Here is a 14,336-nt window from a genome sequence, read left to right as displayed (position 1 = left end):
GGGGGCCATGCCCAGTCCTCGGGAGGTCATATACGGCTTCCCAGCCTCCTCAAAATCTCCCAGACATGACTGGAAGTAACTTGCAGTTTGTGTCAGCAAACTGGAAGTGCCTTTCAGTCATGTCCAGGAGGGCTTCTGAGGCTCTCCAGTCACACGCTTGGCACCTGCAGATATTCAGATCCACAGATGCGAGCTGGTGGATAAGGAGGGCCCAGTGTAAATACCTGGAATAGCATTATGGAACGTGAGACTGGGGGATGACCAGTCCCAATGACCCTGTGGTGAACTAGCAGTAAGGAAAATGTGGACATTGGGAGAAGTGGGACAAGGGACATTACAAAAACTAGTGATCATTGACAATAACTGGGTTTCATCAGGACATTGGATAAAATTAGTAACTACTGACTTTCACATGAGAAGAACCCTCAGTTGGGCTGCACAAACTGTATGCAGTGCAGGACACTCAGGTACAAACTCTTGATACAAACTCTTGATGAGGTACAAACGCTTGATACATAAACAAAAGTAGAAGGTTTTCCATCCTGTTGCCACAGTGACATGAATTCAGACCCTGACTTATGTAACCTGTTTGAGGTTTTCATGCACATGGAGGGTGTGGTGTGTGGGTGCAATACCCAGACCCAATGGTGGTTTTTTTTTTTCAGGTGTGCAGGTGGTTTTTTCAAGTTTACCATGCTGTCACAGCTGCAGCTAGTGTGTGTATGTTGGTGTGGGCCAGTTGTAATTGGTAGGAACTTGAGTCAGAGTCTTTAGGCCCTGCTGCTTTGCTATGTCATGTGTCGACAGGAGAATCAAATGGCAAGGAGATAATAATGTCTCTGCCTAGGTGCCGAATTTAGCTCTTGAGTGGCATCCTTCTGCCCTTTGCTATCTAATCCCAGAAGCAGTTGTAATTGGATATTATAGAAAGGGGCACTGTGCTGACTGCCATCACTCCCCTTTGCAGAGCCAAGTTGTTTAATGAGGAGAGTCAAGAAGTTCAAGGTCACTCCAGGAGCTGACTTTCTAAAGTGTGCCTCTAGTTATAGAACTTCTGCTTTGATAGATGTTCTGTAGGGAAAAATACACACAGAGAACTAGTATTCTTTTGCCTGTTGTGTCAACATGGGACTAAGGAGTCATGTGAATAGACCTGTAGTACATCAGTACTCATGGATCGTTTTAGCAAGGCCTGCCAAGATTTTGGACTGACAATCAGCCTGAAGAAAACACAGGTCATGGTTCAGGATGTGGACTCACCTCCCTGCATTACAATCTCTGCGCATGAACTGGAGGTTGTCCATGACTTTGTGTACCTTGGCTCAACGATCTCCGACACTCTTTCTCTCGATACCGAGCTAAACAAGCGCATCGGTAAAGCAGCTACCACGTTTTCCAGACTCACAAAGAGAGTCTGGTCCAACAAGAAGCTGACGGAACATACCAAGATCCAGGTCTACAGAGCTTGCGTCCTGAGTACACTTCTGTACTGCAGCGAGTCATGGACTCTTCGCTCACAACAGGAGAGGAAACTGAGCGCTTTCCACATGCGCTGCCTCCGACGTATCCTCGGCATCACCTGGCAGGACAAAGTTCCAAACAACACAGTCCTGGAATGTGCTGGAATCCCTAGCATGTATTCACTGCTGAAACAGAGACGCCTGCGTTGGCTCAGTTATGTCGTGAGAATGGATGATGGCCGGATCCCAAAGGATCTCCTCTATGGAGAACTCGTGCAAGGAAAGCGCCCTACAGGTAGACCACAGCTTCGATACAAGGACATCTGCAAGAGGGATCTGAAGGCCTTAGGGATGGACCTCAACAAGTGGGAAACCCTGGCCTCTGAGCGGCCCGCTTGGAGGCAGGCTGTGCAACATGGCCTTTCCCAGTTTGAAGAGACACTTTGCCAACAGTCTGAGGCTAAGAGGCAAAGAAGGAAGGCCCATAGCCAGGGAGACAGAGCAGGGACAGACTGCACTTGCTCCCGGTGTGGAAGGGATTGTCACTCCCGGATTGGCCTTTTCAACCACACTAGACGCTGTGCCAGAACCACCTTTCAGAGCGCGATACCATAGTCTTTCGAGACTGAAGGTTGCCAATACGAATACATCAGTGAAGAGCATATTTAGAACTTAATTTTGAGCCAGGGCACAAACATGTTCTAGATAATGTGAAGCTAAGTATGAGCATATTGAGAACGCTTTTTCTTTATCACTGAGTAACTTTGATCCCAGCCATCCCCAGGACTGTAGACAGAGTGGGGCCAGAATGTGCACCTAGAATACTGCTTCGCCCCACCTCTGCCTGACCCAGCTGTGGCCCTGCAGTTCCCTCCTCCCCAAGCCTAGGGTGCAGGAAACATGCAAGATCGACCTTCCAGCTACAGCCCAGTCCCACTCATTCCTAAAATCTATGATGGTTATTGAAATTCCTTATTCCTCATTTTGTTTATAATGACAAAACAGAATAATACATCTTTGCAATCAAAGTCTGAACACTTTAGTACAGTGACTCCAAACACACCACAAAATGTCCAGGGAATTCCTCACATAGAAAATGAAACAGACTCAAACTAGCTACCCTTGGTTTGCTCTGCATGATATAATGCCAATGAATGTGCTCCCATGGGGATTGCAAGGTTCAATATTGGCCAGGATTGCCATGCTTTTAATAATAGCTCTGAATGCAGAATTTCAGCAGTCTTAGCTTTCCCCATTACAGGCATCTCTCTGCTTGTTGACGGTCCACTTTTTGACCATCCTCCACTATATTGACGCTGTTCAATAATAACCAGAACTCATACAATTGACAAGTTGTCTACTTTTTTGGACCTATTTTTCTTAATCAACTCAGTGTTATATTTTTACTTGTTCACACTTTTGTATGTATAGCATTATTTACCTTTCCGCACACATTCCCAAGTGACATTTACATTTCTATTGCAGTCGTTTTGCATTTGAAAGCTAAAGAAAGACTGGGTTTGGCTTAAGGGGACAGAAGCCAGGGCCCACAGGCTGGGGCGTCACAATGCCCCAGTTTGAAAAGCCCTGCCCTAACCTGTCGAGTAAGCGAGGGATGCCTGTATAGTATTACTGACCTACATTACAGGGTTGTTGTATGGATTGCAACCAGATAATAAATGAAGCATTTTGAACGTTTGAGTATATTATATTAATTAATAATAACAAAAGTAATAATTAGTGCACTACATTGCTACTTAGTTTGGTGGAATTATTATTGGTACAAGGGCTCAGCTTGAATTCTGATTAAACTGTCTATATACATCTGTGCATATTAGTAGGCAGAAGACTAGTTAGGAAAGCATCCATTGACTTTGGGCCAAATTCTATCTAACTTTCCGGCCCTGGTGTAGCAGTGCCAGTGGGGTTTGCATTGCATCCTGTGGTGGGAGGGTAGTTATGGAGGCCTCCGCAAGGTAAGGTAACATTTGTTCCCTCACCTAGGGTCTGCATTGCAGCAGCACCGGGGCTGGAAAGCTGGATAGGATTAGGCCCTTTGTCAGCTGAAAAGACTGTTTCTCAGGGAAAGGGAGTGCAGAAATGCGTGGTGCAATGGTGTGAAAGTAGAAAGGATCAATCTGTTGTTGAAGAGCAGCTCCATGAGGTAAAAAGGATTGAGGCCTTGGGGTAGATCCAGGAGCCTTGTCCATCTTTGGGAGGTCTCTCTGTATGTCAGCTCAGGGAAGAACAGGAACCTCTTAGCCAAGCATGAAGAGAAGAGAGTCTGAATGATCCCACAACATGCAGGCCTGAGTTGCTGACTATTAGACAGGCCAAGCATGGCCTCTGGGTTTTATCTTCTTTTATGTATTGACAGATCACAACTCTGTTGGAGAGAAAAACAGGAACCTTAGTGAGTAGCTTCCAAAGCTTTTCACAAGGATTTTTTTCGTTTTGTTTTAACTGCTTGGCTCCTGCAGGTTGTAATGGGGGTCTTGCTGCTAAATCCCCAATTTGAGAGCCTTAGAATATCAAGGCAAGGAAATATCATATGTGCGTGCCTCCGGATTACCCTAGGGTCATATGGAGCCATCTTTGACAGCCTCCTGGCCACACAAGCCAAGTTAGTTTCAAGGATGTTCTTAAAAACTGAGAATGCTGTAATCAGTCCATGGATAGTACAATAAGGGAGTTTGAGCCTGCCTCTGGATGGCAACTAACAGGAAAGGCTACATCTGTGGAACACAAACCTTCTTGAGGTCTGCTGACATTTTCAGTGCAGTTGTAGGGTCAGAGATGCTTGTTTCCAGAGAAACCTCATGGTTGCTCTGTGGTATTCCAGAACCGGGCCTGTGACATGAGCAATGAATCCTTTTATGTCTGCCAGTGCTCACACAGGGCATAAAATGTCCATTTGATGGAAATCAAGAGCTCTTACATAGGGAAGAATTCAGAGTTACAGCAAGTGTTCATTCAGCATCCGGCTATCATGTTTTTGGCAGGGCCATGGCCAGCCTAGCCATTAAGTAGTACGGTGTAGCTTGCATCAGGGCAGATGGTGAGAGGGTGGCAGGTTTGGGATGCTCTTCATCCCGTGTCTGCCACTGCCTACCTCCAGCCCACCACACACGAAAGCCATATTGATTACTTGCTAAGCACAAGAGGGAATCAGATTACTTCTGTCTCTCCCTGCACTGTGTACTTGCATGGCATTTAATGTTTAAAGGGGCATATTCTCTTTAAACTCTGAACTCTGCGTGAAGATGGAGCATGGTGAGAAGTGAGGAATACTGCTGGAAGAAGAAGGCCCAAGTAGGCTGCGACAGGGGATTTGGAGTCTGTCCCCCTTCCCTTTAGTTTACTTACCTACCAGAAGTGTGATATGAATGGAAGCTGTGTAGGCTGGGAACCCAGACTGGACTTCTGCTGTTTGTTTCAAACAGAAATAGCATGTAGCAGGGAAGGCTACACACTGCACTCCTAGTAAGTCAAGAGGGAAGAGGGCATGGCTGTTTGTTCGCCTAAGCGCAAAGATGAAATTTGGGGAGATTGAGGTGGCACAGGGGCACCCTGGGAGGCAGAGCTCCTATCCTTTTCACAGCTGCATTATAAAGGTAGAACTCAACAGGTAGAGCTTTTTCTAGTTGTGATGAGTAAAGCATCACATTGAATTTCTGTCTCTCATGGAGTTAAAGGCCAGGAAGTCCAGGTTTTGCCAGAAAATGGTGACAACCATGTTTTCAGGCTAGATATACCACAGAGAATAATTAGGTTATTATCCCTTTTTCCAGCTCCCTCCCACAGAGCCCGCTGAGGGTTGCTGTTCTTCCCTAAATAAATGCATGCATTTCTCATGGAACCATAGAACCCCCTAGCTAAGTACAAAGATAACCATTCTTTTGGAGTGATAACCAGTCCCTTTTGGAGTGGCTCAGATAACTCAAATGCACTTTAAAGAAGACAAGCTCAGGATGACAGCTTGACAGATTAGTGCCTCACAAGGAAGGGTAAATAACAACCAAACAAGCCTAAATGACTTCAGGGACTTGAACTAGAGGCGGAGTATAATGAACCAATCTGAATTCCACTGTCTATCTTTTTTTGAACTCACCCACCTTTTAAAATAATCATTAAGTGTCCTGTTCCAGATTAGATAGGAAGCAAAGTCATCTGTAGTAAGGAGAACAGGGCCTTCTCTGCATTGGTGCCTCCCTTTTGGCCTTTAGACCAGTGTTTCTCAAACTGTGGGTCGGGATCCACTAGGTGGGTTGCGAACCAATTTCAGGTGGGCCCCCATTCATTTCAAAATTTTATTTTATTTAGACTTGATGCTACCCTGGTAAGTGACTGCATTTGGGGAAATGTCACAGATCTATACATTTAACAGGCTACTATGAAGATGCTTTAATAATGACTTACTCCTGGGTAAGTGTGGGTAGGATTGCAGCCTAGGATTGTTAAAAATTTCCCTGCTTGATGATGTCACTTCCAGTCATGACATCACTTCTGGTACTCATGACATCACAGATTCTCATTCTAAAAAGTGGGTCCTGGTGCTAAAGGAGTGAGAACCACTGCTTTAAACAATCCCAGCAGTCAATTCATTTAATTTGAGAAATGCTGCTCAGTTTTTTTCAGTCTGTTAGCATATATTTTGTAGCCATAGTGATATGTGCGATGGTGTGACTGGAAGGGGCACTGGGTGCCATTCCAATCTTAATCAGATTTTTGCTGGAAGGGATATTACACGGACATATTCTGCTGCAGGCCACGTAGCTACATTTCAGCTTCTGCAGAATCTCCAGCAACTGGTTTCCTTACCTTGAATTTCTAATGGGCCAAACTTAAAAATAAAAATGTTAAAAGGAGAAGGATTTAATCATCCTTCTGAGATGAAGTTTGGCATTTTCCCTTCACTGTTGTGAGTTTTTCTGGCTATGGTCATGCCATGTGTCAGATGCATGCCACTCTCTTAATGGCCTCTCAGAATGTCTTCATGGAAGGAGGTAGCACTGAGAGCACAGATGGATGCTTTGCTTAATAAATATAGGCATAAATCAGATTTTAATGCTCCTTCGGCTTGTTGTGTCTGTATTCTTTGACACAGTCAATTGGAAGGAACCAGTGACATTCATATTGTTGTTGTTTGTTCAATGTAGCACTAAAGTAGGTTCAACCAACCATAGCCGTTAACATCAGCTGTGCCCAAGTCTCCAATTCATTTGCCTGGCAGAAGCCATCCACAGTCTGTGGCACTGTCTTTTCCAGTTACTGAAGACTGAGAGCCCAATCCTGAGTTCTTACTGCTGGTCCACCGCCTGTGCTGAGTGTTGCAAATGTGCCGTAAGGCATGTCTGCAGCCCTCAGCGCCGGTTCAGTGCTGGTACTAGCTCAGTGCCAGCTGGCACTGGGTTAGGACCAGTGGACCTCTGCTGCTCTGACACTCCACGGTTGCCTGAAGCGCAGAACAGCAGAGAGGTAGGTGGGGGCATGGGGGTAGATGGGGGAGTGGGGGAGTAGGCATGCCGGGTGACAGAACAGGGCGGGACCATGGTGGGGCCAGAGGAGCTCTGCTTCTCTGCATCCAGAGCCTCTGTGTCAGGCCAGCGGCCCAACACAGAGTGTCTTGATTCTGCGGCAGCCCTTGGGCTGCCGCAGAATCACATAGCTCTATTGCAGGGCTGCTTGCCTTGCCTGGAAGAAGGGAAGTCCCCTTTCCCCAGGGAGCCGCTGGTAGCTGCCCTGTTGTGTGCAGGATGCCATGGCAGCCGTTTTGGTGCCGCAGCAGTCCCAGTGCAACGGGAAGCTCAGAATTGGGCTGCCCATCTAGAACATTCCATAGGCAAAACAACTAAGCCAAAATGTTGAAGCTGCCTTTTACTTAATTCAGGGCTAGACAATTCAGGGCTAGACAAACTAATGGTTTGTCTATTGTTGTGATTGGCAGTGGCTCTCCAAGATCTCAATCAAAAGTCTTTTGACTGTTCTGCTGCCTGAGATTTTTAATTGGCCATGACTGAATTTTGGGTCTTCTACATGCAGAGCCTTTGCTGTCACTGAGCTAATGGGAACCACCAGGTTCTTGACATACACTAGAATGGCAAGGCATCATGGGGAAAAACGGCAAGTATGTAGATTCCTAGGCAAACAAATAGGTCTGAGATGAGAGTGAGGATTGGTGTAAAATGGTTCCTAGAGGAAAGGGAAATTTGAGGATGCTCTCTCCCTTGTGGGAGGGCATGGATTCCCCAGACACAAGCTACTACCTCACCACATCTTGCCAACAGTACCTCTCAAAGCCATATAAGCAAAGCAATTCGGAAGAAGGTAAACAAACTGACACCTTTTACTGCCATTTGTCTTTGTGAACCTGGATGCAAATGTAGCTACATTCATGTCCGAGATTCAGTTTATTTTAATAATGCAATCAATTCCTATAACAATTCTGAACACTTTATATGGAATGCCTATGGAAAGCCATTGGTTTTTCTATAACACTGTTTACTCCAACAAGCTATCTTACTTGGCCTCAATCCTATCCCACTGCAATCTGTGAGTGTTCTGAATTGATTTCTTAGGTACTGGATTGCATCCTTTGAACTCTAGCTCTAGGCAGAAGAAAGACCAAAACACACCTTCATGGGCAACACTTATTTTACGTTTCTAGACTATGATCTAGGGAAGATTTTAATGCTTACAACCCAACTAGCATGTAATTGAAAATCTATATTTTCATCAATAGTGTTGATGGTTAGTGATGATTACATACTATTTTATTCTTTCCTCCTTGCTGGTTGTTCTTTTTAAAGGATGATCTGAGTCAAGGGGAAGACTAAACAGATCATTGGCTGAGCAAACAACGTTTATTCAATACTAAGTGGTGATGAGATAAATTCACCTTTGCTTGCTTGAAAGCCATTTTCGTTCCTTTTTTCCTGGAGAATACTTGAAAAACTAGAGTTGTGTGTTGTTTTTCTCTCAAGTATTTCTCAAGAAAAGGCTAAAAAAAGTGTGAAAATATGAAATTGCCATTATGAATCGGATCATTTGTCCACATTGACTGGCAGTGGCTCTCCAGAACAGACTAGCAGCAAGGACAAATCCTGTTTTGATCTGAACCAAAATTCAAAGGCTTTCTAACTTGGGGAGTTCTCATTTCAGTTGCTCCTACCATTTAGGGCACAATCCTAACCAGGTCTACTCAGAAGTAAGTCCTATTTTGTTCAATGGGGCTTACTCTCAGGAAGTGTAGTTAGGATTGCAGCCTTAGGGCCCAATCCTATCCAATTTTCTAGCGCTGGTGCAGCTGCAGTGCAGCCCCGAGGCAAGCAAAAAAAATGTTCCCTTACCTTGTGGCGGCCTCCATTAACTACCCTCCCATCACAAGATGCAGTGCACACCCCATTGGCATGACTACATCAGGGCTGGAAAGGTGGATAGGATTTGGCCCTTAGTTGCTTAGTTGCTCCTGCGGCTAGTTCTAACAAGCCAGCTTTCTCATAGTCATTCTTATGCTGTTCATGACATTTATATCTGTGGGATGTCTCTTTCCTCAGGGATCCATTAACCAGGGATGGGCACTTGGCTTGGGTTGACTTGGCTTGAGTCGTGCAACAATGTGTTTTTTGATTTCTACAGTCAAAAAACACTAGGGTCTTGACTGTGACTCAAGTCCCTAGTGTGTGTTCTTGCTTGCCTTTTTCCTCACTGCTTCTTTGTTGCTCCAAAGACCTCATGGGTGATTCAGAAGCTGGCCTTCAGTCTGACGGCAGCAGCAAGACATGGTGGGAGGATAGGTTTTTTTGTTCCAGGAGGCAGGGGCCGAGGGGTTATGGGGAGGAAGAAAGGGTTTTTTAAGGGGGGGGGGCTTCATGAAGCTGGGGAAATGGACCACAAGGCAGGGGCAGCCAGGACATGAGGGAGGGGGCTCATTGCCATTAGAATAAACCAACAACTTAAATTTTATTTTTTCCTGGATTAGAGAGGGAGGGGAGAGAAGGAGGCACCCAAAGGAGGGGGGAAGGGAAACCCATGACTCACAACTCAACTCGTTTCTCAAATAGACTCATGACTCGAAAGTCTCAAAGTTTCTCGTAAGTTGAGTTGCAGTGGCCACATTACAACCTGTGAGTCGAGTCATGGAGTCGCTGACTTGGGATTCAGCCTGCGAGTAGGGAGCTATGCCTTGAGCACATCCTTGCCATTAACTGTAGGGGTTTTCATATTGCCCCATTCATTGTAATTTTATCTTAGGTGCTGTCATAAATAATAAATGTTCAGCTCTAACACTTTCACCTGTCAATACTGCACTAGCAAAGACTCCAGTGATAAGTTATACATTGTCATTCTTTTTATTTCTTTTAAAACCATATTGGTTCAAAAAGAACCCATTTCTGGACAAGTCCACTCCATGTAAAAAGCTTGCAGATGTTTGACAGCAGCTCCAGCATTTGTGTGTGATCTCTATATTTTGTCCAATTTATGCAGACTCAAAGGCAATTATAATGGTTTTCTTTTACAATGGTACTATTTGATTATACAATGGTACAGAACTAATTCTGAAAACGTTATACTTATTGTACTCTGTGTCAGACTTTCCCAACATCTTTGAAATAAGTGGATAAGATTTAAGAGTAAGTTCTTGATAATACTCCTTCTGGATTTTTTTACAACCATCTTTTCAACTGTGGTCATCCTGAAAGCAGCCATTTCTTAATTTGTTATTAAGATAATTTTGCAGTTAATATACGGAAACCAATTTTCTCCTCTTATTGCTATCTTAATTGATGGCTGACACAATGCCCCCCTTGAAATGCGATCCCACTATTTTTTTACTTTACTCATAAAGGACTTATTTTTTATTTTAAAGTATTGACCAAAAATAATGGAATGTATTTGAGGACTAAGATTATTCTTAAAATCAGCCCACATCTCTAGAATAACATAAGAACATAAGAACATAAGAACAATAAGTGCTTTGGGGTGTGAGTGCATACCAACTTTAGCTCCAGTCCTTTTTCCATTCCCAAAGGCATTAATGAGAGTCCATTTGTAGAAATCTTTGTGTGATAGCAGGAATTTGCAAGATAAAAAGGCATTTGCAATTTGCTATCTAAAAAAGCATTGGAAGCAACATTTGTTAACTAAAAAAAGACCGGGTTCCACTCTTCAACCATTTCTGCTTTTCTATCTAAAAAAGCATTGGAAGCAACATTTGTGAACTAAAAGACATTTGAACTAAAAAACATTTGTGAACTAAAAAAAGACCGGGTTCCACTTTTCAACCATTTCTGCTTTTCTGCTTTTCACCACTGCTCCAGTCCCTAACCTCCAGTCTAATGAGTGGAGGATGCTTGTAACCTTTTCGTGGAATTTGCCTTCTTCATTGCTGATACATGCTTGGTTGACAATTTTATTGAGCTATCCACCATGACCCCAAGATTCCTTTGCTACTCAACTCCATCCTAGCCCTGACCACACCTTCTGCCTCTGGCCCTAATGATTACCCCACCATGCAGGGTATGCCAACTGCATCTTTTGTCATGTTTGCAGCCTTATACTAAAATTGAAATGGGGGCATTTTTAGAAAGCAAGAAAACTCTTGAGAGTTTCTCTTGATGATTGTCACCCTACCTAACCAGGAACCGACATAGCAGAATTTTGAATACAGACTTTGAATACAGAATGCAGAATTTTGAATACAGACTTTGCAAAGAAGCACCAGGATCTGGTGCTCACTCTCGTATTTGACAAGCTTTATGGATCACTCGCTGTTAAGAAAGGCAAAGTGCTGTCCTTTTGTTGTGTTCCTGGGTTCTTTTTTAATATTTGTGGAAGCAAAGCTTGTGCTAACAGCCTACGCATATCACTCCAGGCAACCAAAGCTGCAAGGGGTTTTATTCTTCGCCTCTCATTGATCTTTATGTGGCAGGATGACCATTTCAGGTGGTGCATAGCCGTGTCTTTATTTTCTCTCCTTAATATGCAGAATAGTTATTAAGTTTGAAGTCCAAGGCAATTTTCTAGTGCAATGCTTGTGGCCTTTACTGCAGTCTCATATTCTAGAGTCTCAGATGAAACTACACAGTTCAAATATGAAGTAAAATGGGTATTTCCTGATGCTCCTGCATATGTTTCTCACTTCCAGACATGCAGCAGGATTGGAAATTCTATAGAAGTTCGTTCTCTCTCTCTCTCTCTTCTCTGTGTGTGTGTAAACTCAAAGCAGTTTACATAGGCTGGATGAACACAAATCCATTTTCAGTGAGATTTTTACAAGTATTCTTCTACAAGACAATCTCATAGATCCCCCATTTCTCCAGGTGTTTTCTTTTATAGTGTAGTTATCATCCTGGCTGCGGCTCTTGCACTTTCCAAACTGCAACCAAGCTTCAGACCAGCTTTTCAAGGACATTAATCCATTTGTTTGCCAGCTGACTCCTCCAAGCAACTGATCCGGCTTAGCTTTTTCAGGCAAAGTGACAGCTCAACCTCCACACCAGGGATGCCCAAATCCCGGCCCTGGGGCCACTTGCGGCCCTCGAGGACTCCCAATGCGGCCCTCAGGGAGCCCCCAGTCTCCAACGAGCCTCTGGCCCTCCGGAGATTTGTTGGAGCCTGCGCTGGCCCAACACAACTGATCTCAGCATGAAGGCAACTGTTTGACCTCTCGCGTGAGCTGTGGAATGAGGGCTCCCTCCACTAATTGCTGTTTCACATCTGTGATGCAGCAGTGGCAGCGAAGGAAAGGCTGGCCTTGCTTTGTGCAAGGCCTTTTATAGGCCTTGAGCTATTGCAAGACTTTCATTCATTCATATAAGTTCATCTTTAATATATTCATTTATGTAAATCTATGTAAATTTATTCAAATTTTAAATGTAAATTAATTCTTTTTTTCCTCTGCTCCACACCATGCCTCCTGCCCTTTTAAAAGTATATGTTTAAAAGTAAAATATATATTAGAAGTCTTACCTTCAAACCAATCCAAAGCCTTAGATTGTACAAATGATACTTTACATATAGAAAACCTCCCACAAGTAAAGCACTGTGGAAGTCACTGGGTACAAGGACTGTAAGATGCATACATAAGTCAAAGAGGGGAAAAGCATAAAGGTTAAAATTTTGAATACAGATTCTTCAGCCTGCAGATACGTTGGAGCTAATTAGCCAATAAATGAAATAATAAAAGTTGGAGCAAAAAGAAAATGTAGGGAAGATGCATGTTATGAACAGAAAACCTGTTTGTGTTTGGTTCTTGTGGCAATTTGGGTAATGAGCCTGACCCGAACAACAAGTCATATTTTGCACTTTGCTATGTTTGTTCTTATAAAGTAAATGAAATAAGGTTCAGGTTTAGAAATGATGAACACAAACTATTGGAAAGTTCTCCAGCACAAGCCCCATTTGACTGAAAAGGTTGTGGAAGAGCAACTAATCCTGCTGTGGTGTGTTCAGAGGATCTTCTCAGTGGATTTTGGCCCTTGCTGTAGGTACAGGGCTCCAGAGGAAGCAAAGAACCCAGCACAATGGCCTTCCATTCATCACAACTCCAGCCACCTCAATTTCTCCACTTACTGTGAAGATCCGGTAAATTCTACAAGCACAGAGAGTTTCATAGAAGACTCTTATGGGTAGAGAATGCCTAGATGTTTCCAAATATCCTAAAGTAGCAAAATAAAATGGTTGTATTATGCAAAGAAAGCAAATCTTAATTATGCAGGATTTGATGTCAAAGAGACAAGGTAGTTGTGGCTAACGTAAGTCTCGATAATAGAAAAGGGGCTTGCTCAGGATTCATTTGGTTTGGCTATAACTCAAGACAAATGCCTGCAACCTCAGTGGTATAAACTCTTATATTTGCATGTTTACTTAATCTATATAATATGTTCTGAACACAAAATGTGCATTTCCTAGTAAATCTCAAATTTTGAGGTTGTGGCCATGTTTGTCTGTTCCAGCAAGATAACAAAAAAATCATATAGCACCTTACAGATTTACCAGTTTACTTTAGCATAAGCTTAATGCCTCTTCAGACTCTCCCCCCCCCCCGGCATATTTATTGTAGTATGAAACTTTTTAAATCAAAATCTATATTTCCCCAAGCATATTTGTATGCACAGAGAGGGGGAAAAGTTCAGCACTGATCCCTCTACCTGCTGGTGCTGTCATAATGAAATTCCACACATTTTCCCCATGATTAGCATTGGTTGCAACAACAAATGTTGATCACTCAGGGAAAGATCCTCCCTGTGACTGCCACCCTGGAACATGCTGGGGGAAAATCCGAAGAGGGCATGATTTCATCAGATGCATGACCAACTTCATTTAATGGTCTCCAGTCAATGAAAGCATCTGCTGAAATAAATGCATTAGGTCCCAGTCCTACTGAGGCCTTGTGCTGCTGGAACTCGTGGTTCGTCAGAGCAAGGAGCTGAATAGTGGCACAAAATCTGGGACACCGTTTGTGCACTGCTGCAAATGGAGAGGTGCAGAGCATGCAGAAGCAGTTCTGGGAGGCTCTGAAGGTGCTGGTAAGTTGGCTGTGGGACTTGCCGAATCCTTGGTTGCCTGTGGGTCCAAGCCACTGATGGTCATATTGGCCATTGAGAATAAACTTAGAGGCCTATACAAAGGCAATTTTGTGATTTTTTAAAAAGTTATTTATTAATTTAAGAGATTTATATCCCACCTTTTCCATGCTGAAGCAAATGCCCACGGCGGCTTACGAAGCTCAATAGTAGAGTAGAAATGAGTTTATAACAATAATTGTTCTGTAGGCAGCTTGTAGAGCCCTTTTCTTCCAGATGGAATTCTTCAGGAAATGGTCGTCACATCTGGGTATGCCTTCCGAGCTTCCAGCAGGAGCAGTTTCCGGTC

The sequence above is a fragment of the Tiliqua scincoides genome, chromosome 3, assembly GCF_035046505.1.
Source record: "Tiliqua scincoides isolate rTilSci1 chromosome 3, rTilSci1.hap2, whole genome shotgun sequence".
Classification (NCBI taxonomy): Eukaryota; Metazoa; Chordata; class Lepidosauria; order Squamata; family Scincidae; genus Tiliqua; species Tiliqua scincoides.
This window is presented reverse-complemented; position numbering follows the sequence as displayed.